This window comes from Eurosta solidaginis, chromosome 3 (assembly GCF_040869045.1).
Source record: "Eurosta solidaginis isolate ZX-2024a chromosome 3, ASM4086904v1, whole genome shotgun sequence".
Lineage (NCBI taxonomy): Eukaryota > Metazoa > Arthropoda > Insecta > Diptera > Tephritidae > Eurosta > Eurosta solidaginis.
In genome coordinates, this window is record NC_090321.1 from 41,136,245 (window position 1) to 41,162,374 (window position 26,130).

General features: G+C 38.9%; 6 non-coding genes across 6 annotated transcripts; 3 read left to right on the forward strand and 3 right to left on the reverse strand.

The window, feature by feature from the left end:
• Nucleotides 1-408: 408 nt before the first annotated feature.
• On the reverse strand, nucleotides 409-481 carry TRNAR-ACG (transfer RNA arginine (anticodon ACG)). The gene has a single exon. It is a non-coding gene; the product is annotated as a tRNA-Arg (tRNA).
• A 3,527-nt stretch (nucleotides 482-4,008) lies between these two features.
• On the forward strand, nucleotides 4,009-4,082 carry TRNAN-GUU (transfer RNA asparagine (anticodon GUU)). Its single transcript has one exon. It is a non-coding gene; the product is annotated as a tRNA-Asn (tRNA).
• Nucleotides 4,083-14,077: 9,995 nt separating this feature from the next.
• Nucleotides 14,078-14,150, reverse strand: TRNAR-ACG (transfer RNA arginine (anticodon ACG)). Its single transcript has one exon. It is a non-coding gene; the product is annotated as a tRNA-Arg (tRNA).
• Nucleotides 14,151-15,039: 889 nt separating this feature from the next.
• Nucleotides 15,040-15,111, reverse strand: TRNAD-GUC (transfer RNA aspartic acid (anticodon GUC)). Its single transcript has one exon. It is a non-coding gene; the product is annotated as a tRNA-Asp (tRNA).
• Nucleotides 15,112-20,964: 5,853 nt separating this feature from the next.
• TRNAD-GUC (transfer RNA aspartic acid (anticodon GUC)) lies at nucleotides 20,965-21,036 on the forward strand. The gene has a single exon. It is a non-coding gene; the product is annotated as a tRNA-Asp (tRNA).
• A 3,910-nt stretch (nucleotides 21,037-24,946) lies between these two features.
• On the forward strand, nucleotides 24,947-25,020 carry TRNAN-GUU (transfer RNA asparagine (anticodon GUU)). The gene has a single exon. It is a non-coding gene; the product is annotated as a tRNA-Asn (tRNA).
• Nucleotides 25,021-26,130: the final 1,110 nt, after the last annotated feature.

Sequence of the window (26,130 nt, forward strand, 5' to 3'; positions counted from 1 at the left end):
TCCCAACCAAACTTATACTGCTGTTCAAAATGACGTTGAGCAACACGATCAGCTCATTCGGAACTAAGAAGGACCTCTCCGCGCCGTCCGAAACTAAAATGCGGTGTCACACATGCAACTTCTTTAAGCTGGAAACATTGGTGCTTTATCGGTAACCGTATCGGTAACCTTATAACAGCTGATTCGACCAACCTTATGAGAATCAATGCAATCGATTATTGGTGCCGCTATGGTCGTAACCGTATCGTAGCCAACCAATTGAGGTTTGGTTTACCGTCGTAACGATAAACAGCTGATTACGTTAGGGATACGGATACAGCGATACGACATACGGCACCAATGACTCCGGCTTTAATTTAAATGCTGGAAAAAATATAATTTAAATAAGATTCATAAGAAAAAAAATTGCGATCCTGCCAGGAGTCGAACCTGGAATCTTCTGATCCGTAGTCAGACGCGTTATCCATTGCGCCACAGGACCATTAATCTTCTTTAGTCAAAGTATGCTGTTATATTGAAGTTTGGTAACATTAAATATGAATGGTGAAAATTGGCATGTTGTAATTCAAACAACCCCCAAAAGTATGCAATGGTGAAATATATTTTTTGAACTCCGCTATATTAGAAGTGATACCAGATGGCAGAATTCAATCAAATCAGGTAGATTTTAGATTTCTCAGGTACGGTAATGTTGAAGTAGGTGCACGACGATTGAAGAAGGTATGATACCATTAGTGATCATTTGCAATTAATATACTATTAGTTTTTTAGTGACGCAACTCAAAAGAAAAGCTCTGCCCGACAACGGCTGTAATTAATTTTTAAATAAATGTCTACCAAATGTTTGGAAATCTTAATTACGTTAAAGCTACTCAAACTAATATCAGTCAAAACGTCTTCTCTATGATGTAAATGGAAGCATTCTATGCGAGTACCTTTTATAACAATTTAATTCCGGTTTTTTTTATGAAACTAACAAAAATACGTCAGAAGTACCTGTCCAGGCGGGACTTCTAGCCAGGACAGTTCAACGCAATTTTTAAGCAAACACGCTCCTATATATTTTATTGTTTCTTACTGATGGGTTGACATTGTTGCAAAGCTTTAAATTGTATACCCCCATTGGACCTAATGCACATGACTAAAATCTAATTTCAAATACACAACTGATAGCTTACGAAACATTTTGAATATTGCGCTTACCCAAAACAGTCAGCTCAAAGCTATTTTGAAATTTTGCATTCAGGCTAACTTTATATAGTCTCCCCAAAATCAAACTAAATTAGTTGTTTTGTAAATAACTTGGGTGATACGTACTTAACCTAAAGTTTTTTAATTGATATTAGAGAAAAATTGTAAGTTTATAAACGGCGATGGTTACTAGGACATGTTTCTGAAATTCACTTCTTCATCAGCTAGCTTTTCGGAAGCTGAGCATTGAACTCGAATCTCCAACATTCATATGAGTGTAAGCCTTTAGCTGCTAAGCCATATGAATGTCCCGTTGTTCGCTGTACAATTGGTCTCTAAGAGTTGCCTTTTTTGTTTATATTCCTTTTGATCACCATGTAGGCACATACACTTTGTATGTAGTTTATTCCTAATGGTGTGGATATGATTTTTAGGCGCGCTTTTGAAAGCTTAGTAACATTTTTTCGGATTTTTACAGTATTTGTTTTTAATACTTCCGCTGTTACTATTATATCAATATGATCATATGTATTTAATAAGGGAGCTTTGCTCATACAATAGTTTTTGTAATTGATATTAGAGACAGGTTTTTGTAATTGATGTTAGAGAAAGTTTTTTATTTGTTATCCAAGTTACCAACTCAAAAAATATAAATTCAGTAAAGTTTAATACACAAAATACACCACACGATCTTTACAGCAGATTTCATGAAATAAAGTTGAAAATGTGATATATTGATTCATGGAATATAATATTTTAAGACAATTGACCAACGTCAGGGCTTAAGAATAGATTGAAGCCAATAAACGAGTTATTCAGGTCAGTACAGAAAATACCTTTTTAAAGCAATCTACAATATGCTTTGGTAATGTCAGCTTTATCTTACCAGCCTGTTCGAAAACTTCCTATCTCAGCAAACTATTCAAGATTATAGAAGCCATATTTTCCCTAAAACCCTTTTTCTGTAATTCCGCTAGAGACAGTTTTGAACCCTTACATTTACCATACCAAACGCCAAGGACTGCGTTCAAAAAAATCATAATCCGAGAAACGTCGTAAACTGTTGTTGTTTTTGTAGCAATTAGGACACTCTTCGAAGGTAGTAAACCTTTTTGGCATCTTTTCACTTTAGGGTTTTCATAATTTCTTTAAATTAATAAGAACAATTCTTGCGCCTCCTATTTTAGGGATTTTATGACGCTTTGTAAAGCGCTGAACAACACTTTTCCAAAAAAAAAAGTTTAGCTTTCCTGGATACCTGTTTTGCTGAACAATTTTCTTCTGAACAATGCCAAGTAGCCTTCAATAGGTCAGCGCTCCGGACAGTTTGGATAATTTGGTTTTTTAATCTTTAAAAGCGTATAGTCCTTGGAGTAAGATTTTAAGAAATTGTTTAAAAAATAGTCAAGCTCTAGGCCAGATCAAATATGTATAAATTTAAACCACAAAATGTTTACACATACATATATTTATCAATTTTTATTTTTGTCGATATTTCGACTTCATTCTGAAGTCATCTTCAGGAACCGTGGAATGCACCTGATCGAATCACAACAACAAAACCACAATTTTAAGAAATTTTTTTTAAATGAAGGCCAAAGGACCAGCCATAAAAGATTAAAAATTGGACGCTTATGAAAAAAGCTTCATACCTTTCTCAATCATTCCCTCGTTATACTTTGAAGTTCATAGTTCACTTGCGGATTTCTTGCCCCAAGCGAAATTTCGGAAGAGTTTTGTTCTGTATTTTTTACAATAACTTATATAGCCTTTGATTCCGTGAGAGTTGTCACAGTAAAACTCTTGACCTGGACGGCGCGAAAACATTGACACTCCATAGCATTTAACAAAAAAAATACATGCTTAGTTCTTTCCATACTTTTTGGGATCCGCGTGGTTTCAGAGAGTTCATCTGGAACTCTCTTCACCTTGAATGTGTTGAAGGCAGCCTTCCCGCTTGGTCTGCTTGAAAAGCCCGGAGAACGTCACCTTCTGCGCTAGCTTTTTGCTCTAATTTTTAAATTTCTTCTGAAATATGGTATTAAATTTTCTCTTCTTCTTTTGGTCATTGTTAGCTATTTTATGCCCGAATCCATCTTTCAAGTTACGACCTATTAATTGTTTAATTTTTTAATCTCACCTAAAGATGAGTTTTGAGCCTTCTTTGATTTTCAAGCAATTTTTTAAACCATAAGACTAGGGTTGTCATGAAAACTTCTCAAACGTAAGGTAATTTCAATTGCGTTTTTCAAAGTTATATGCTAAATAATTGCGTTAATAGAATACAGTGTTTGATTTTCATAGTGAGCTAAAAAGTGAAGCATTCTTAACAAATATTTAGTAAATAAGCGGTTAAAACAAAGTGAAATCTGTAAAGAGAGATGTAAACGACATATCCAGATGCTACTTGCGGTAGAGGAATTTTTCGTTTTATTTGTGTCATCGACACCAGAAGGAACTTTGAAATTTACACTTCTGTCTCATATCATTCATAAGAAGGAAAAGCCACAAGGGCGAATTATACAGCAATTTGTATGCTACTTGTGTTTTTGATGTGGCAACACTGCAAGCAATGAAAGGAAATGGCACTACTAACTGTTCTATTAATAGATACTACACATCAATATTCATTTATAGGCATTTTTAAATCTTATAAAAACTGATTGCCTTTAGCAGAAATTTCTTAATATAATTCGAATATATCATAATAATACTTTCGCAAAGTTCCCCTATTCCTGAGCACCAAATAATTTTCATTATAATTAGCTGAAAAACACCACCAAGTGAAGTGCGTCAAATGACAGTATAACAGGGAGGGCCTCCGTGGCGCAATTGGCTAGCGCGTTCGGCTGTTAACCGAAAGGTTGGTGGTTCGAGCCCACCCGGGGGCGCGGCGTTATAGTTTTTGTAATTTTTTATAATTTAATATATTTTTTTTTATCCGTTTACCGCGGCAGTATTCAAATCATTAAAAAACGCTCTTAAATTTGTTTCCTTCTTGTAAGTTCAAGTTATTTTATTTAAAAATATGTATGTTGTTGTTGGGGGCTTCGTCCCATTCAATGGCTGCGACGACTGACAAACTGTCATCAAAGTCCTCTAACGGGAGTCCATGGAAACTAGCAGTTTAAACAGGAGTGGAGCAAAGGGAAGTTGGTGTTAGAGGCGTAGGTTTCACATTGTAATTGAAAATATGATTGGTGTCATATGGGGACACATACCTAACTCATGTCGGGCTTAATTCAAGTAAGAGCTTAACCTGTTACAGTATTCAGAACGAATTTAGGCCACGGTGACTCGTGTTTCCCTTGGTAGTGTGCTTTCTTCTTCTGGAAAGTTAGGATAGTGTATATTGTTTAGGGCCTCCTTATGCTTGTCTGGATCAAACGGCTGTGTAGGCAGTTGCCGGAACGCATAGTGCTTATGGAGATGTTCCCTTAACCCTCTGGAAGACGGGGCTAGATCAAGCAGTTGTTTGCTATGGCTTCCAGGTTTGAGACAATTAAGGAAAAACTTTCTGTTCAGCATTTCGTTATGCTCTTTAATATTGAGTTTTTTTGGCTCACTATGTAGATGATGTTCAGGGTTTATAAGAACACATCTCGTGTCAATTCTGAGTGCAGCATTTTGGCAGACCTGCAGCCTTTTCCAGTGTGTGTTTTTAAGACCAGGCGACTAAACTGGTGACGCGTAGCCAATGAGCGGCCGGTCAATTGCTTTGTATTTGGTCTGCACCATTTCTTTATCAATATCCCAAGTACTGCCGGCAAGCGACTTTGAAGGTTACCCCTTAGATCCTTGGGTAACTGACAGTCGGTAAAGTAACATCATCGACGTGAACGTCCAATATTTTCGTCATCTGTTCCCTTTAAGTCGTAAACAGAGTGGCTGTGGATTTGGTCGGTCATAATTCCAGGTCGCGCGAAGTCAAGAAACTAGAAAGACTGGTGAGATATATTGAAGATATGTATTTTCTATTAGCAATATTCACATTCCTTGCATGCCAAAGCGATTTTGGCTGTTTCGTAACAAGTCAGGCCAGCTATCCCTATTTCCCTGGCGGCAATTGAGAGCACCAAGGGAGGTCAAGTATTCCTCCACCTGCCTCTCCCAACTCAGTGGAGGTATCTCCCTTCTTCCGCTTCCAAACTGCGGTGTCGATTGAAACACTTTCTTGGCGGGAGCGTCTTCGTCTATTCGCATAACATGACCTAGCCAGCGAAGCCTTTGGGTTTTTATTAGCTGCACTATCGTTATAACTGCGTAAATCTCAAGGATCGTTATACCTTCTCCGATACTCGCCATCGGCATTGCGGACAGGACCGAACACTCCAAGAGAGGTCAAAAAAAGAAACACAGTTGAAACGGGAACGTGGCGAAGAGGGTAATAAATCCCTCACACAATCCAAGGCGTTATTAAAAATAGTTCAGCGTCAGAGGCAGTAGTCGACCCCACCGATCGCGAGAGTGATCACTTGGCATGAACCCATACTGTGTGTACTCATCGATTGTAAAACTAGGTTAGAAAAAAAGAAGCTATAAGTGGAGGAAACGATTGGCGTACAAGCCTGCTTTCAAAAGGCGGATGAGGGAAATGTTTTATTTCTAGAACCGTCAAGCAAGCTAGCCGCAATGACAAGACTCACGCTTCTGCATCTGCGTTGGCTTGAAGAAGAGGAAAGGAAGTCCTAATAAGGTATAAGCATGCACCGCAAAAGCTCCGAAGCAGAAAAAAAAGAGAAATCGTTGTACCAAACCAATAAAACCCGAAGAGGCTGATAAGCAAAAATAAGATAGTTCTACTGTAGAGCCACAAAACTATCGATAGTGGTGTCATTCGATATTTGTGATAGTTTGGAAAACACTATCGATAGTTTTCAATGGTTTGGTAAACTATCGTGTTGTTAATTGAACTCGAAGTAAATGTGTTTAATATTTACATTGGTGTGGTTCTTATAAATCATATAGACGATTTTATACAATCTCACCACTTGATATGGAAATACTAGGGCCAAATATATCAGATGTATATTTTGGTTCCGGTTGTAGTCGGTTTAAGGATGTCGCATAAGGGTCAAAGTTACTATATTCGTATCAAGATTAAAAAAAACATAAATTACTTTTTTCGTAACTAAAACTCAGAATTGATGATTTCACACATAAATTTTGCCTGGATCCTATGCATTACTGTTTAAACGGGTGAGACTAGAAAAAGATTTGCATTTCATTTGCAAGGTCACAAACAATACCAGATAAACAAAGTAAGGCGACTCTAAAGTTCGGGAGGTCAAAAAACCGCTCCCGTGGAAACAGGGCTCGTACCGACTTTATATCCAAAATCTTATAGGCATGTTTTGCGGTTACAGCAGCAACAAAAATCCGGGTAGTGCCTTTTTTGGGATTAGCAATTACCATTGCTTAAATGCAGTAAAAATTTGGTACTGATCAGCCAAATTTGTTACGGATCCCTCATTAAAAAGTTAAAAGAAACAAGTAAGGAAGGTTAAGTTCGGGTGTAACCGAACATTACATACTCAGTTGAGAGCTATGGTGACAACATAAGGGAAAATAACCATGTAGGAAAATGAACCGAGGGAAACCCTGGAATGTGTTTATATGACATGTGTATCAAATGGAAGGTATTAAGGAGTATTTTAAAAGGGAGTGGGCCATAGTTCTATAGGTGGACGCCATTTAGGGCTATGGCCATAAAGGTGGATCAGGGTTGACTCTAGAATGCGTTTGTACGATATGGGTATCAAATGAAAGGTTTTAATGAGTATTTCAAAAGGGAGTAATCCTTTGTTCCATAGGTGGACACCGTTTCGAGATATTGCCACAAAGTTGGACCAGGGGTGACCCTAGAATTTGTTTGTACAATATGGGCATCAAACGAATGGTGTTAATGAGTATTTTAAAAGGGAGTGGGCCTTAGTTCTATAGGTGGATGCCGTTTCGAAATATCGCCATAAAGGTGGACCAGGGGTGACACGCTTCCCAAGGCAGTCGGTTCTGTGTACCGGAGCGACTCGGGATTTTTCCCGACCAAGGACTGTCATTTCAGTGTGACCCCATTTAATTTGTTTCGTCCCTCCCACAAATTGTCATCCTCCCAGCAGCTCCTTGCAGCAGGACTGCTACATATTCTCTTACTCCGGGAAGGTATCGAACCCAATCCGGGTCCGTCTGCTGACCCCGGTCCTGAGAAATGGTTTTGCTGCATTTGCCAGAAAAGAATCTTTTTAGGACGGTCATACTCTGTTCAGCGTGTCTCGTGCAAGGGATGGTTGCATCGGACAGGTTGTTCTGGGCTTGATCCCAAAACCCGACGTCCACGTAACTTTTATAAATCTTTTGTGGCTCCTTGCTGCTCACGCCCAAGGGCGTCCCGTAGTCTACGCCTAAGCGTATCCCCACTACCTTCCAGCAGCTTCGCTGCTCAGCAAGCCACAACAAGTACCCGCTGCTGCTCGCGCCCCACGGAGCCAACAACTCAAACAGCTGATACCACTCATAACTACTACCTTCGTAGTAGAGCTGGTAGCAATGCTGAGCATCAGCCCCTGCCCCCGTCTTCTTCTCCCCCCCCCCCCTCTTTTCTGGCAGCAATCGTGCAGGTCAGGGAAACAGACTCTTAGTCCCTGCCTCCGTTTGCACCGTCTGCCAGCACAGAATATATAGGTTTGCGACATCCGCTCAATGCAGCTCCTGCCTTGGGTGGTGCCACTTTCCTAGATGTTCTGGTCTCCGCGACGGCAACCCCTCGACGGGTTTCATCGCGCCATGTTGCCAGGTCGCAAACCCAAATCATCCGGGTACCCCAATGTTTGCCCAAGGGCGCCCAGTCCCAAGGCCACAACAGCAATTGCGTCCTGGCCTTCCACAACCTAGGCGTAGTCACCCCTCACTTACCCCTAGAGTGGCGGCGTCACCCCTCATGCACTTCGGAATTCTGCAGTTCAACTGTAATGGACTAACTGGGAAGATTATGGAGATAGTCGATTTCATGAAGCGGCACAACATCCGCATTGCTGCGATTCAAGAGACTAAACTCACAGCAAGATCTGCATTGCAGACCTGCTCTGGTTATAATGTCCACAGGAAAGACCGCGAGAGCGGAAATGGAGGCGGCCTCGCGTTTATTATACACCACTCTGTGCAATATCATATATTTGATCCTGGCATCGACCGCAGTGACAATGTCTTAGAACGTCAAGGCCTATCTGTCCGGTCAGGCGATGCAAATCTAGAAATCATCAACATCTACATCCCTCTTGTCACCTGTTGCCCCAGTGGATACCGCCCTAATATCGAGGCCTTACTCACTGGCAACAATCGCATTATCTTAGGCGATTTCAATGCCCATCACGACCTATGGCATTCAAACTTGCGGGCGGACAGTAGGGGTGAGATGTTGGCGGATCAAATAGACGAAACGACGTTCTGCACAATAAACGGAGACGCCCCCACACGTATGGTAGGAAGCTGTCATAGCTCGCCAGATATCTCAATCGTGAGCGCAGAACTCGTAAACTGCGTCAACTGGCAGCCGATGGTAACATTGGCATCCGACCACCTGCCCATACTTATTTCGTTCGAGCGTACCGCCGACTTCATCGTCACCGAAAAACGCACTTTCATAAACTTCAAAAAAGGAAAGTGGGAAGAATATAAATCTGCAACAGACAGCAGCTTTGCTACCCTCCCTATCCCGACTGATGCCCGCCAAGGGGAGCGTGCCTTCCGTAAGGTCATTGAATCCGCCTCGGCACATTTCATTCCCGCCGGGAGAATTCCCGAAATCCGGCCCCACTTCCCGGCGGAGGCCGCGAGCTTAGCGAGGGAACGCGACCTTATAAGACAGCTTGATCCAGCTAACGTAGGTGAGTCATATCGTCCGATATCTCTCCTATCGCCAGTGGCAAAGACGCTTGAAGCCATTTTGCTCCCTTATTTCCAAGCACATTTGCAGCTAGCCCCTCATCAGCATGGCTTCAGAAAACTCCATAGCACTACCTCCGCGCTAAATGTCATTAGCACCCAGACAAATTGCGGTTTGAATCAATATCCCCACCATAGAACAGTACTCGTAGCGTTAGACCTATCAAAAGCTTTTGATACGGTCAACCATGGCTCGTTACTGCAAGACCTGGAAGGGTCTACCCTTCCCCCATGTCTTAAAAGGTGGACCGCAAATTATCTGGGTGGTCGGCAGGCATCGGTGCAATTCAGAAACGAAACATCAAAACAAAGCTACATCAAGCTAAGCTACCTTCACCACCGGAAGGAGTCACAATCGTTTCCTACGCCGATGACTGCACAATAATGGCCACAGGCCCAGGCCCAAAGATCGATGAGCTATGCAATAAAATAAAGCCTATCTCCCTGATCTCTCCAGTTTTTTCGCCTCGCGAAACCTGGCGTTGTCACCGACTAAATCTTCCGCGACCTTATTTACAACATGGACGCCCCAAATGTCGACCATATTGAACATCCACGTCGATGGCACTACGCTACCGACTGTCCTACACCCCCAAATCTTGGGTGTGACGTTTGATCAGGATCTACATTTTGGTGCGCACGCAACCGCAATTGTTCCAAGAATTCAGAGCCGTAATAAAATCCTCAAATCCCTTGCTGGCAGTACCTGGGGAAAAGATAAAGAAACGCTCTTGACCACATACAAAGCAATTAGCCAGCCGATTACGTGCTACGCGTCACCCATATGGTCGCCAAGCTTAAAAACCACCCAATGGAAGAAACTACAGGCCTGCCAAAATACTGCTCTCAGAATCGCCACGGGCTGTCTTCTTATGTCCCCAGAACACCATCTGCATAATGAGGCGAGAATACTCCCCATCAGGGAGAGAAATGAGATGCTGACCAAACAGTTTCTGTTGAATACCCAGAAACCTGGGCATCCCAACAGACATCTGATTGACGAACCAGCACCGCCTAGGGGCCTAAGGAGTCATCTCCGTAAGCATTTTGAGGAAATACGGCACCTGAGAACCCAACCGTATGAAGCGGAAAAACACAAGCAGGTCCTTGGTGAACTCCATAGACAGGCGTCGGACCTTTATGTCGGGAATTGCCCGGTGAATCCAGTACTTGAAAAAAAATATCCAGAACTCGCAGAAGAGGAACGCATACTCCCCAGGGAAACGCGTGTCACTCTTGCTCAACTTCGTTCTGGATACTGTAACAGGTTAAACTCTTACCTATCCAGAATCAACCCCGACATACAAAATGTATGCCCTGCTTGCAATGTGTCCCCACATGACACCAACCATCTCTTTAATTGTAATGTGGAACCAACGCCTCTAACACCCCTTTCCTTATGGTCCACCCCTGTTGAAACGGCAAGTTTCCTTGGACTCCCGTTAGAGGATATTGATGACAATTTGTGATCGGTCGCGGCTATTAGGTGGGGCGAGCATTGCTACAACAACAACAACAGGGGTGACTCTAGAATGTGTTTGAACGATATGGGTATCAAATGAAAGGTGTTAATGAGTATTCTAAAAGGGAGTAATCATTAGTTCCATAGGTGGTCGCCTTTTCGAGATATCGCCATAAAGGTGGACCAGGGGTGACTCTAGAATGTGTTTGTACGATATGGGTATCAAATTAAAGGTATTAATGAGGGTTTTAAAAGGGAGTGATCCTTAGTTCTATAGGTAGATGCCTTTTCGAGATATCGTCATTAAGGTGGACCAGGGGTAACTCTGGAATTTGTTTGTACGACATGGGTATCAAATGAAAGGTGTTAATGAGTATTTTAAAAGGGAGTGGGCCTTAGTTCTATAGGTGGATGCCGTTTCGAAATATCGCCATAAAGGTGGACCAGGGGTGACTCTAGAATGTGTTTGTACGATATGGGTATCAAATGAAAGGTGTTAATGAGTATTTTAAAAGGGAGTAATCCTTAGTTCTATAGGTGGATGCCGTTTCGAAATATCGCCATAAAGGTGGACCAGGGGTTACTCTAGAATGTGTTTGTACGACATGGGTATCAAATTAAAGGTATTAATGAGGGTTTTAAAAGGGAGTGGCGGTTGTTGTATAGGTGGTCGCCTTTTCGAGATATCGCCATAAAGGTGGACCAGGGGTGACTCTAGAATGTGTTTGTACGATATGGGTATCAAATTAAAGGTATTAATGAGGGTTTTCAAAGGGAGTGGTGGTTGCTGTATAGGTGGTCGCCTTTTCGAGATATCGCCATAAAGGTGGACCAGGGGTGACTCCAGAATGCGTTTGTACGATATGGGTATCAAATGAAAGGTGTTAATGAGTATTCTAAAAGGGAGTAATCATTAGTTCCATAGGTGGACGCCGTTTCGATATATCGCCATAAAGGTGGACCAGGGGTGACCCTAGAATTTGTTTGTACGACATGGGTATCAAATGAAAGGTGTTAATGAGTATTTTAAAAGGGAGTGGGCCTTAGTTCTATAGGTGGATGCCGTTTCGAAATATCGCCATAAAGGTGGACCAGGGGTGACTCTAGAATGTGTTTGTACGATATGGGTATCAAATGAAAGGTGTTAATGAGTATTTTAAAAGGGAGTGGGCCTTAGTTCTATAGGTGGATGCCGTTTCGAAATATCGCCATAAAGGTGGACCAGGGGTGACTCTAGAATGTGTTTGTACGATATGGGTATCAAATGAAAGGTGTTAATGAGTATTTTAAAAGGGAGTAATCCTTAGTTCTATAGGTGGATGCCGTTTCGAAATATCGCCATAAAGGTGGACCAGGGGTGACTCTAGAATGTCTTTGTACGATATGGGTATCAAATTAAAGGTATTAATGAGGGTTTTAAAAGGGTTGTTGTATAGGTGGTCGCCTTTTCGAGATATCACCATAAAGGTGGACCAGGGGTGACTCTAGAATGAGTTTGTACGATATGGGTATCAAATTAAAGGTTTTAATGAGAGTTTTAAAAGGGAGTGGTGGTAGTTGTATATGTGAAGGCGTTTTCCAGATATCACCATAAAGGTGGACCAGGGTGACCCAGAACATCATCTGTTGGATACCGCTAATTTATTTATATATGTAATATCTGCCAAGATTTTAAGGGTTTTTTATTTCGCCCTGCAGAACTTTTTCATTTTCTTCTACTTAATATGGTAGGTGTTACAACCATTTTATAAAGTTTTTTCTAAAGTTATATTTCGCGTCAATAAAACAATCCAATTACCTTACCATGTTTCATCCTTTTTTTCGTATTTGGTATAGAATTATGGCATTTTTTTCATTTTTCGTAATTTTCGATATCGAAAAAGTGGGCGTGGTCATAGTCGGATTTCGTTCATTTTTCATACCAAGAGAAAGTGAGTTCAAGTAAGCACGTGAACTAAGTTAAAGATATGTCGATTTTTGCTCAAGTTATCGTGTTAACGGCCATGCGGAAGGACAGACGGACGACTGTGTATAAAAACTGGGCGTGGCATCAACCGATTTCACCCGTTTTGACAGAAAACAGTTAACGTCATAAAATCTATGCCCCCACCAAATTTCAAAAGGATGGGTTAATTTTTGTTCGACTTATGGCGTTAAAAGTATCCTAGACAAATTAAATGAAAAAGGGCGGAGCCACGCCCATTTTGAAATTTTCTTTTATTTTTGTATTTTGTTGCACCATATCATTACTGGAGTTAAATGTTTACATAATTTACTTATATACTGTAAAGATATTAAATTTTTTGTTAAAATTTTACTTTAAAAAAAAATTTTTTTAAAAGTGGGCGTGGTCCTTCTCCGATTTTGCTAATTTTTATTAAGCCTATATATAGTAATAGGGGTAACGTTCCTGCCAAATTTCATCATGATATCTTCAACGACTGCCAAATTACAGCTTGCAAAAGTTTTAAATTACCTTCTTTTAAAAGTGGGCGGTGCCACGCCCATTGTTCAAAATTTTACTAACTTTCTTTTCTGCGTCATAAGTTCAACCCATCTACCAAGTTTCGTCGCTTTATCTGGCTTTTGTAATGAATTATCGCACTTTTTCGGTTTTTCGAAATTTTCGATATCGAAAAAGTGGGCGTGGTTATAGTCCGATATCGTTCATTTTAAATAGCGATCTGAGATGAGTGCTCAGGAACCTAAATACCAAATTTCATCAAGATACCTCAAAATTTACTCAAGTTATCGTGTTAAAGGACGGACGGACGGACGGACATGGCTCAATCAAATTTTTTTTCGATCCTGATTATTTTGATATATGGAAGTCTATATCTATCTCGATTCCTTTATATATGTACAACCAACCGTTATCCAATCAAACTTAATATACTCTGTGAGCTCTGCTCAACTGAGTATAAAAACTTCGATAAACGCCAGATTGATCGTTGAATGTACAGCAAACTAACTATCGAAACTATCGGCTGTCGATAGTCATCGGTAGTGACTTGATAGTTTTACAGCTGCACTTGACTGTGGTACTTATTACCCTTAATGGGTACATGGTGATTATAATGAAAAAATTTTATATGTAAAATGAAATTGCGGCAAATAAATTTTTATAAATTAAAAAAATGGACACATTCCGCTTTTTATAAAAACAATTTCACAAAACAAAAGTTGACACGCAGATTACCGTTGTCGAAATTGACGTTACGAAAAATTTATGAAATTCTTTAGGAGACCACAAGTATTTTTAATTTAAATACTTTCTAGCTAAATGAGTAACACGATTGTAACTTTGCTGATAAGGCTAATTCAACTGAGACCAAAAATATTTTAATAGGCGTGGTCTCAATTTTAAATGTAAAATCTAAAAAAAAATGTCAAAGAAAAGATTTTCTCCTTTCCTTCTGCTTGGGTAGAAAATGTGAAAGTATTAAACTGAAATTACAAAAACGGAAGTAAGTCTATACTCTACGATCCTGCCAGGAGTCGAACCTGGAATCTTCTGATCCGTAGTCAGACGCGTTATCCATTGCGCCACAGGACCCCTTTGATGATGTTCGTGTTGATACTTACTCGGTAGCGAATTTGCGAAATATTTCGTATCGATACACGTACGTGTGTTCAAATGTATCACACGTTTTAGGCTAAACAAATCCAAAACAAAATTTTCACTTTTCTAGCTTTTATGATTTCCAAAATAGCCAGCTATTGAGACTATGATCACATATGTACATACATATATGTATGTATGAAATACGAAAAGGGCCAAAAATAGACCGCCATAGCTGTCTTTGAATCTCATTTTTAGATAAAGAAACAAAACTTCATTTGTTCTTTCTCAAAAAAGTTTAATATTTTGGATTACTTACGAAAATATTTTTGATTGTCGGGGCATAACCGAGAGGCATTGAGGTCGGTTAGCAAATATTAGACTGTTATTATTATAAGAACGCATTTGTTGTTGTTGTAAAATTCAAGGTGATACTCCCAAAGGTTTTCGGTAGCGTCAGCGGTGTTGAAATATTTTTTGGATTTACTTCCTTCAGGTGCCAGCACAACCATCTCGGGAACTTTTAGGCAAGACCACGCTCAAGGTTTTGGTCATACCATAACCATCTTTAGTACGAACTTAGTCATCGCTAGAGAAAACAACGTAATGCTTGAAGTATCAGCACATTATAATGGCGTTTCGTTTTATGAGAATGTCGATCCGTTGGTTTTTTTCAGCCCGCCCGTAAGTTTGTGTGTTCCTTTCACAAAATACTGAATAAGAAAAGGGATACCATGCCTCAATTTAGCTTTTTTGCAGAGCGTCAGGTGATTTAGGTCAAAAGTTAGAATTTAGGATAACCATTTTTTCCAGAACCCAAAAAAGAATCAAAAAAATATTTCTTCCACAGTAAAAAAGTTGTACACGAAAAATCGCTATGTTACTCCCCGACGGGGAATTGAACCCCGGTCTCCCGCGTGACAGGCGGGGATACTAACCACTATACTATCGAGGACATTGAATTAAATTTGACAATATTGATATTTCAACAGCAGCTTATTTACTACAGTTATCCACTCCGGGTAAATAACGCAAATTCACCACTCTTTATATATTCACCAATTTCATTTAGTTACATATTGATAGGTGAACTTAAAACCATGTTGCCAATAGCCGTGTTTTTTTTACACGCGTATACGTTTCGTTTGCGCGTGAAAAAAAAACGACTATTCTCACTTAGATAATGCTGAGAGACCCATCTAGCGGTTGTGGTTAAACAACTACCTACGGCAACAGGGTGTACCGAAAAAGGGAGACACAACCCTCTGTTGTATTTCTGTGTATAACATATAGCTGAATCAGTTGTGATAAATAGTGGACGCGCATAGAATACATAGAATTAGTGCAGAGGGTGAAACATAGACACATATTTCAGTTACATCTGAGTATAATGCGTATTGAAATTTAGTAATACAGTACTAATTTTATGCGTAGCAATTTCAGAGGTGTACTTAAAGTTTGTCGCTTAGCAGTCCATATAAAGTTTAAGCGTAAACCTATATAGATGAGAAAAAAAACCACCTAGAATTTTTATGCGCAGATGAATATATTGGATTTGTTTTTATGAAGAATAGCACATCGAGCGAGAACAACGCCATTTGACACACAAAAGTCAGCAATTTTCAACTTTTTACTATGTTTAAGCATAGGCAGAAGAATTTGACATTTGTTTTGGCTATGAGTGCTTTAAGACTTTGCAAATTAAATTATTTTTCCCACTCGTTGGTGCGTTTCCAACGTTTTAACATTTAAAAACTGCCTTTTGGCAAATGAATAGGAGACAAAATATATTAGCAAGTATTCTTCTTGTATATTGAGAATTGCAAGGGTACTTCGTGTAATTTTTCATGTAAATAGGTAGGTCGGACCAACCTCAAGCAAACTGTAACCGTTGTAACTGCACACCTGAAAATTTGTATAGAACACCGAAGTTAAACGAAATGGAAGTGGAACTCAAAAAAGTATTATCGCAAATAATGCCTTTATTTGATGTTATATTGAAATATCGTTCCAAAGCTCCCCTGAATTTAAAATAACACATATCTTTAAGTTGTATGCGACCTAAAGTTAACTTTCAGTTTTTTGCAACTTAAAACTAAGGCAATAAATCGCCAAACCAGTTCTTTTTTACATTTACTCTGAGGCTACGATATAATATAGCGCATTTAATCATACAAAGATATTGAAAAAAAAAATTTTTTTATTAATTCAGCACTATGAAATGTTATCCAATTTAATCCTTTAAGTAAAACTAGTTTATCTTAAGTACAGGACTTTGATTTTATATTTTATATCAAGGTCTTACATTTTTCATATAATTAAAAATACTGTTTATTTGTGCTTTCTATGAAAAATCATTACATTACTTCAAGTATGACGAAAACCTCTCTGTTCATTTACTTAGTTATTCTTAAACTTTGGGATGTTTTTTTTTGTTTAAGTATTCATGGAATCGTTCCAGAATAACCGATCTTCATCGCTATTTAATACATTGGAATATTCGGAAGGAGTTACTTTCATACTATCTAACGAGTACAAAAAGATGACATATCCCTAAGTTGCCAAACTTAAAGTTCAGATCGCATTTCAATGTGCTGTGGGTGAACGACAATATTTGATAACATTTTGCAATCCTTTAAATATTTCAACACAAAAAACCGTTAATTGCAAAAATTTCATTCCGCGCATTACTTCTTTGTTAACTTACTATTCTTTCCGTTTCAGGTAAGTTTTGGATTATGCTATTGTTTCTATTCTGACTTCATATCCCCTCTATCTCACCAAAAACGAGTAGATTAATAAGAGGCGTCAGTTTTGCAACATTCATATGTATTTTAAAATTGCTTCTGCACATTTTCATTTCCTCTTGCCAGCAATCACAATGTAGTTTATCATAAACCACTGCAAAATGTGTAATTTTCTAATAACCGTCAGGTTGGTACTCTTCAATTGCATTTTGCAAGAAGTACGTACTGATAAAAAAAAAATTTGTAAGGCGCGATAACCTCCGAAGAGATCTAAGGCCGAGCTTCTGTTCCAATTTGCGTCGTGCTCCTCTTGATGTTCCCTACAAATTGGTCGGACGGGACCTACATGTTTTATGCCGACTCCGAACGGCATCTGCAAGGCAGATGAGTTTTCACTGAGAGCTTTTAATGGCAGAAATACACCCGGAGCGCTTGCCAAACACTGCCGAGGGGCGACCCCGCTTAGAAAAATGCTTCTTCTAATTGAAAAACCTTATTTCTCAAATTTTGATGTTGCTTTGCCCGGGGTGCGAACCCAGGGCATACGGTGTGATAGGCGGAGCACGCTACCATCACACCACGGTGGCCGCCAAGTAATACTGACACATCCTATTAATCGACTCCTTTATGGTATAAGTATACGAGGTAAATTAACTCTTTGACATAGGGAGCCACCTTAAACATTTGACGTTCGCAGACAAGATGACAGTGGAACGAATGCATTCTTGTGTGAGGATTTCTTCATAGTACTTACGGAGAAGCCTCCTTATACTCCTGGGAGACGTGCCTTTTCAGTCAGATGTCTGTTGAGATGCGTACGTTTCTGAGTATTTAACAGAAACTTTTTGTTCAGCAATTATCTTCTCTCCTTTATGGCAAGTATTTCCGCCTAACTGTGTAGATGATATTCCTACAACATAATAAGATATCCCACGGTAGTTCTGAGTGCGGTGTTTTGACAGTTTGCTCCAGTGTATTTCTTTTATGCATGGCAGCAGTAGCTATGAGCGTTGGTTTGTCTTTTCCCACAAGTGCCTAAAAACTCATTTACTGCTTTAAGAAAAAGGTGCAACTGCGGTTGCACGCTCGCCAAAATGCTGGTTATTATCGAACGTCACTTCCAATAGTTTTGGTTGGCGGACCGCTGGTAGCACAATGCCATCGACGTGAATGTTCTATATTGCCCATACTTTACACGTCCACGTCATAAACAAGGGCATCAATGAGTTGGTCAAAAGTCGGTAGACAAAAAACTGGAAATACTAGGAAGTTAGTTGTTAATTTTACAGCAATGCCCACCTTTGAAATTAGATTAGATTAGATTATTATTTATTTCATTATTCTCTTAGGCGTATGTACATATTCGATAGCTTAATTTTACATGTCTACAATATCATTACTTAGAGAACAATTAGTGACATCTTTATTTTATATAATAAAAATAGTGTTGTATGTCACATCATGTTTTAACAAATTCCATTGTATAAATAGTAATAGTGGGGTGAACAAAAAAAAGAATACAAGATATATATAAAAAAAATTTATTTAAAATGAGAATAAGATATTTCAAAAATAAATTGACTAAATTAAGTCATGAAACAATTTGAAGAAAGAATACAAAAGCTAAGTTTACAGAATTCCTCATAAGAAAACAGCAAAAAGAAAATTCAAAACTATACAATGCATATATAAAATTAAAGACTATATCATACAACGTAGTGCATCAAAATTTCTATCTGGTTGTTATCAAACTCAAGAAGCCAAGTTTTTATTTTTTTTAAAAACACAGATCTGGATCTAATGTCTCGTATGTTTTCTGGAAGGGAATTAAAAAGTTTGCAGGATAAGACAGTGTAGGAATTTCTAAACAATGTTGTTCGAAAAACTGGTAAAGAAACAAGTGTGCTATGGTTACTACGCAGGCTGTACATTCCTCGTGTGGGATTTTGCAAATAGCCACCTCTCATGTAAAAAATTTTTAAAAATTTGTAATAGAACAAATGCCGAACTGGAAATATTTTTGATCTTCTAAATAAGTCAAAGGAGTGAGTCCGACGTGGACAATTAAAAATTTTCCTTACTGCACATTTTTGCAGTACAGTTAATTGATTTATTTTATTGGAGTGAGCACCACCCCAGCAACTTATTCCATATTCTAATTTTGAATGAAATATACTATAATAAACTGTTTTCAGTGTATGGTTTGGAACGTATTTTCTAAGATGGTAAAGTATACGATTGGTTGAAAGTAAGTATTTTCTTACAGTTGCGATTTGCTCATTCCAGTATAGATTACGGTCAATTGTGACTCCTAGGTATTTGAAGCTATTCACTTTTTCAATTTCAAAGCAGTTAGAGTCACATGCTGTATTATTTTGAAAAGAATACTGATAACGATGGTTGGAGCACTTGTTACTATATAGGATATTACGTTTGCATATTGCACTGTGAAAAGTTATATTAAGATCTTGTGCTTCTTGAAGTTTTGGACTAAAGCACATTAATTTGGTTTTATTGCTGACAACCATTTATGTTCCGCAAACCATGACCGAAGTATGTGTATATCGTGGTTCTGATCCGCTATCAAATTTAAAGGATCCGTTGAGTTATATGCAATTCCTAGGTCATTCGCAAATGCTTCGACTTTGCCCTTAAAAGGTTGAATAAATAGTGAGTTCACATAGATAAGGAATAATATGGGACCCAGAACCGATCCTTGTGGCACACCAGAGTTTATGACTTTGGTCTCACTAAGAGTGTTGCCTATTTTCACTCTTTGGTTTCGATTTCCTAAATAAGAAACAAACCAATTGTATAACAAGCCACGAATTCCCAAATCATAAAGCTTATTTAAAAGACGGCCATGATCAACCATATCGAATGCTTTTGTAATGTCCACAAAAAGCCCAGCACAATCTTTTTGGAATCAATACCCTTGTATATAGTTGAACAGAAGTCCAAAAGAGCATCTTCCGTAGAAAGACCATCCCTGAAAGCAAATTGCAAAGGACTAAGAAAATTTATTTTTTCAAAGTAGGATAACATCCTTACTTTTACAATTTTTTCAAAAATTTTAGTAATTGATGAGTTTTATTTGTTGCCACTACCTTGCAGTCATCAGCGCAGGAAGCTATAGAAATTCCTGGTGGGGAAGCAAGGTTCGATTTATAAAAAGTAATCAAAAGTGTAACACACTACTCTGTGTTATACCTTGTTAAACTTTTCTTGGCTATCCAAGCATGCATTCTAAGTACATTCGGGTACATTCCTAATCTGGACCGATGCTTGAAAATCACACAGATATCTCGCGTTCCGTCGGGGAATATATCCAAACCAATCTTTTATAAGTTCGATTAAGTTTTATATATTAACTATTTATTTTGAGTATTTCCAACCATAACGGTCAATATAAAAAGTAATCAAAAGTGTAACACACTACTCTGTGTTATACCTTGTTAAACTTTTCTCGGCTATCCAAGCATGCATTCTAAGTGCATTCAGGTGCATTTCTAAACTGGACCGATGCTTGAAAGTTACACAGATTTCTCGCGTTCAACTTTTGAGACTAGGTGGGAGGGTATACCCTTCCAAGTCCTGCAGTGATTCACCGTCTCATAAGCTTTTGGCAGGTCTAGCCCCACGAGTACTGTTCTTTCATTAGATTCTTGGTTCAGTCCGTAATTGATTTGATTATTAATGGCTTACAAAACACAAAACTGTTTCCATTTCCCATTTATCAGTTTAACCAATAGTGCAATGTTTGTAATGTATACAAACAATTAGACTTCAAAAAATTTATGTTTTCATCAAATATTTTCAAATGAAGCTACATGTAAATTCTTGCACGATGGACTCCTTGATCACACACCATTCAATAACTGCAACTAATAGGTTTATCAGTTTTTGAAAAAAAAAACTTTGTTCTGGCAACTCTCATAACTGCGAGTTTCACCTCATGACGGGCTGTATGGTAAATTTAAAAAATATTGTTGAATTATTACAAACCCATAGGCAAAATATATAAATGCTTACTTACCTCCTTTACCAAATTAAAAGCAACGTCCTCGATAGTATAGTGGTTAGTATCCCCGCCTGTCACGCGGGAGACCGGGGTTCAATTCCCCGTCGGGGAGTCAGTGTTGCTCTGTAGATACTTTTTATAATTTTTTATTTTTATAAAACAAGAAAAAAATACATTTATTTTAAAAAAACTTGATACATACTACAAAAAACAATGCTGCAGTATTTCGTAAAAATAAATGCGAACTGCCTTCATGGCTTCATATCAAGAGGCAGTGGAATGTGATTCGCTGCGTTTTTAATTTTGCTTCATAAAATAGTTTAATTTATACTGAAATTTTGCTTTAAGTTAAGTTTACTAAATACAGAGTCAAAGATATCTTTAGGTTATTTAGTCTAGGTTAGGTTAGGTTTGGTGGTTGCTACCCTGATAGGGGAAGCTCATTTGGACAACATGAAGGTCCGTTGTGATATCACATACAATAAAATAAAATAAAGTAACGGTGACGTAGATAAAGCTACTTAGAGAATCGTTGGGTAGCAACGATAAAGTTACGAGTGATACCGATCTCAACCTTGGATAAATCCTCGGGATATCCAAGTGAGTTGCGACCAAAGTACCTTCGCCTTGTGCTGGGCAATCAAGCATAAAGTGATATGATGATTCCACCTCATCATCCTACATCCATCTTCATCCGGTTCAGTTGTACCGATGAGGGCTAAGAGATCCGCTTGACAGTTACTCGGGATATCACCCTGGACCCAGATAATCTTAATTTTAAAATAATTCGGTGCAATCGCAAGCGAGGTCAGGCACTCCCAGACCACCCTCGATCGCACTGTAGTTGAGCTCAAGGCATTGATAGCCGCTTGGCTATCCGATTAGATGTTGAATTCCCTAACCGTAGTAGCACTGGGAATTCCGCTTGGAATACACTGCAGTGATCAGCCAACTTAAACTTACGGTTTACTTTTAGATATTGACAAAAGACACCCCCCCCCCCCGCAACTTTTCCGTCCAACTTCGACCCATCCGTGAACAAGTTAACCGGTCCCATGCCCCAGATACGGTCCCATGCCCCAGATAATTTCTCTTCCCGACTCTTCTCTCGGCGGATTGACTGGGGTGAAGGTTGAATAGGGAGCAGTTATCGGCATACAATGGTCCGTCCTGTCCGGGATTAAGTCGAAACTGGTAAGAAGGCTAGAGTGTCCGAAGTCAGAAAGCACATAGCCTATATCACGAAGCCTGACTAACGACCGCTTAAAGTAAGGGCTAAAGTAACGAGCATAAGTACTTTGGCGGGTATCGGGTACATGGCAACTGACCCAAACCGAGTAAGCTATCGTTTTTTTGTATCTTTACAAACACAATTTAATTTTTTTTTTAATTTGCCACACCACATTACCGTATAAAAAAAAATAAAACACTGCCAAATAAAAATCTATGTATTTCGACAATGCCTGCTTAATATTTTTACTAAATTTTTTATATGGTGTTTTTTTTTCAACAAATGGTTTGCCGAAGTATTGTAAAGCCATAAACTCACAACTCACCTCCCGAGAAAATGCTTCAAACAAAAAACGAGCGCATTTATCGTATACCCGGTTGCATGGTTAAATTGATAGAGCTTTGCTATGAGTAATTCCTCTTCAACGAAAATTGTGGTAGAAAAGTACCTTAAGTAGTATAGTAGTGAAAGGAATTATGTAACTGTCAGTAGTGCTATATTGCATTTCAAACATAATGCCATAATGGAAATCAATGTTCCGAACATACGAAATGAATACGTTAACACGCTTAATGATTACAATATTTTCTCATAGCTCTAAATATTTACTAAAGCCCTTTTTACATGATCCGATTTTCTTGTCGAATTTTTGACGTTCAGGCACGAATTGCCTTGCAATTTGGGTTAAGTTTTGGTCGGTTTACGGAAATCCCTATGGAGTAAAAAGTATGCAGCTTTTGTCCTCACCAATTTGTCCGAAAACACTACACGATTCCTTGATGTCCGTAGTCTCCATAAGATTTGATTTATGCATTCACACTAATTGATTCTGGCATATTTGATTATTTTGCCATAAAATCAGAAATTAATACTATGAAACTATGCAGTGGAGTACTTAGGGGCAGTTGTAAATTTTTTTACTTCCTATTTCTACTACTACAGATTTTCATATACGTATGTAGTAAGGGAAAATAGTATAGTTTTAGCTTTAGAAATCAATATCTGTTGCTTTACGAAAATTTGTCAGATAAAATTTGCTTGCCTCATTTTTTAAACGGGTTTTTTCACGATAAAAACACTACGAGTTATAAGGAGTCTCTCTTCTGGGCGTCCGTGACTTGAAGTTTTTGCGCAATTTAATATTTAAAAAATAAAAGGAAATCAAAAACTAAACAAAATAATGCACCAAGAAATTAAACCGATAAAAATAACGTTTCGAATCCGATTTCGGGTTTTTAACCCGTTTCGGTTCTGACTTCCTACGGCAACATTTCTTTCGGTTTCGTTCCGGTTTCGGTTTTAGAAGAAAATACAAACTCAAGTTTGAAGTGAAATTAATATTTATTAAATAATGCATGCTAGTTCTGCTTACACCATATTGGAAAAAGAAGCGGTAAAGGTGTGTTTGATGGTGAATGAAGACAAAACGAAGTACCTGCGGTCATCGAGCAAAGAGTCAGCGCATATGCGCCTTGGAAACTACGCTACTGTTGGCAGCCATATTTTCGAAATAGTAAAAGACTTCGCGTATTTGGGAACCAGCATCAACACTAACAAGAATATCAGCTCTGGAATCCAGCGAAGAATCACTCTTGCCAATAAATGCTACTTTGGACTAGGTAGGCAATTGAAAAATAAAGTCCTCTCTACTTGGCAACTACGCTACTGTTGGCAGCCATAACTTCGAAATAGTAAAAGACTTCGCGAACCAGTATCAACACAAACAACAATATCAGCTCTGAAATCCAGCGAAGGATCACTCTTGTCAATAAATGCTACTTTGGACTAGGTAGGCAATTGAAAAGTAAAGTCCTCCTCGGCAAACGAAAATCATACTCTACAAGTCACTTATCGTCCCCGTCCTGCTATATGGTGCAGAAGCATGGACCATGACAACATCAGATGGTGCGGCTCTGGGATTGTTTGAGAGAAAAGTTCTTCGAAAGATTTATGGACCTCTACGCATTGGCGATGGCGAGTACCGAAGAAGGTTTAACGATGAGCTGTACGAGCTCTACGCAGACATCAACATAGTTCAGCAGCGGCTGCGCTGGCTAGGCCTTGTTATGGGAATGAAAGACGACGCTCCGGCCAAGAAAGTGTTTCTATCGGAATCCGCCTATGGAAGCGGAAGCGGCCCCACTCCGCTGGAAGGACCAGGTGGAAAACGATTTAAACCCCCTTGGTGTGACCAATTGGCGCCGGTTGGCAGAGAGAATAAGCGACTGGCGCACTTTGTTGGACGGCAATAACCGTTTAAACGGTTAAGCGCCAATTAAGTAAGTAAATAATGCATGTATGTATACAGGATAAGGCTACACTAGGTCGAACCAGGCCTGGGTTCAACTAGTTTGATCTGATAGGCTCAATATGAGCCAATTAACTAAATTTTCATAACACTATTAATAAAAATCTTTCAACTAAAAAATTAGAAATTTTTCCATCTTTACTACGGTCAAAATTAAAAATTATGATCACAAAATTTTAACCTGATATAACTATTCCAATTACAGTATTTTGGGAAAAAGCTCCAATTATTGTTTAAAACTTTCGCTTAATAGTGTGTGTAATTTTATCATGAGTTTTTTATATACAATTTTCGATTTCTTGTGAGGTGAGTAGCCAGCTTTAAGACACCACGTTACGATTTCGCAAAAATATCTAAACAACTTATTAAATGAGAGAAATGTTTGTAAAAGTTCTGTGCTCAATACTCTCATTCTCAATTGTTGGTGCCACCTCTCCAAATGCTTAATGCTTATATAACGCATTTGCGCAGTAGTTGTAATGTGCCTCCGTGGCGCAATTGGCTAGCGCGTTCGGCTGTTAACCGAAAGGTTGGTGGTTCGAGCCCACCCGGGGGCGTATCATCATTCTTTTTTGTTTTTTTTTTTTTGTACTTGAATCTTTTTTTTTAAGAAAAAAAAATATGTATTTCAAAAATATCAATTAGCAAAATTATGTGGTTCTATTTATTCACTTAATACCAACAACTTAAGGGTGATAGCGACATTGGACTGTTTAAGTTCACGATCTAGTTTTACAATAATACGGGGAACTGAGCATTTTTGATAGGTATGCGTCATCTGGCAATCTTCCTTAAGATAAAATATTTATATGCCTCCTCTTGGTCGAGGGCTGCAATTCTGATTAACGGTGAAACCCCCGTTTTTACTTCGTACAGCGTTAGCAAGCTAAACGCTTCTTTTGGACTTTGTCTCGTCACATTATGAGCAGAAAAAGCATGTGAGGTGTCTGCTTCTGCTTTTTATACTCAGCTGAGCAGAGCTCACAGAGTATATTATCTTCGTTCGCATAACGGTAATCCGTAACGGCATAAACTAATCGAGATAGATATACACTTCTATATACCAAAATGATCTGGGCGAAAAAAGAAATTCATTTAGCCATGTTGTTGTTGTTGTTGTTGTTGTAGCGATAAGTTTGCTCCCCGAAGGCTTTGGGGAGTGTTATCGATGTGATGGTCCTTTGCCGGATACAGATCCGGTACGCTCCGGCACACAGCAACATTAAGGTGCTAGCCCGACCATCTCGGGAAAGATTTATGTGGCCACATTAAACCTTCAATCCATTCCCTCCCCCCCCAAGTTCCATGAGAAGCTTGGGGTTGCCAGAGCCTCGTCTGTTGTTGAAACAGGATTCGCCGCGGATAGGTGAGGTTGACAATTGGGTTTGGAGAAGATATATATTGCGCTGGCAACCTGAAGGGTTGCGCTACACAGCCCCTTGTATCTGGTATTTTAGTCGCCTCTTACGACAGGCAAACCTACTGCTGGTATATTCTGATCCCCTAACCCGCTAGGGGGGATTTAGCCATGTCGGGTCGGTCTGTCCGTCCGTCCGTAAATACGATAACTTGAGTAAATTTTGAGGTATATTAATGAAACTTGGTATGTAAGTTCCTGGGAACTCATCTCAGATCGCTGTTTAAAATGAACGAAATCGGACTATAAC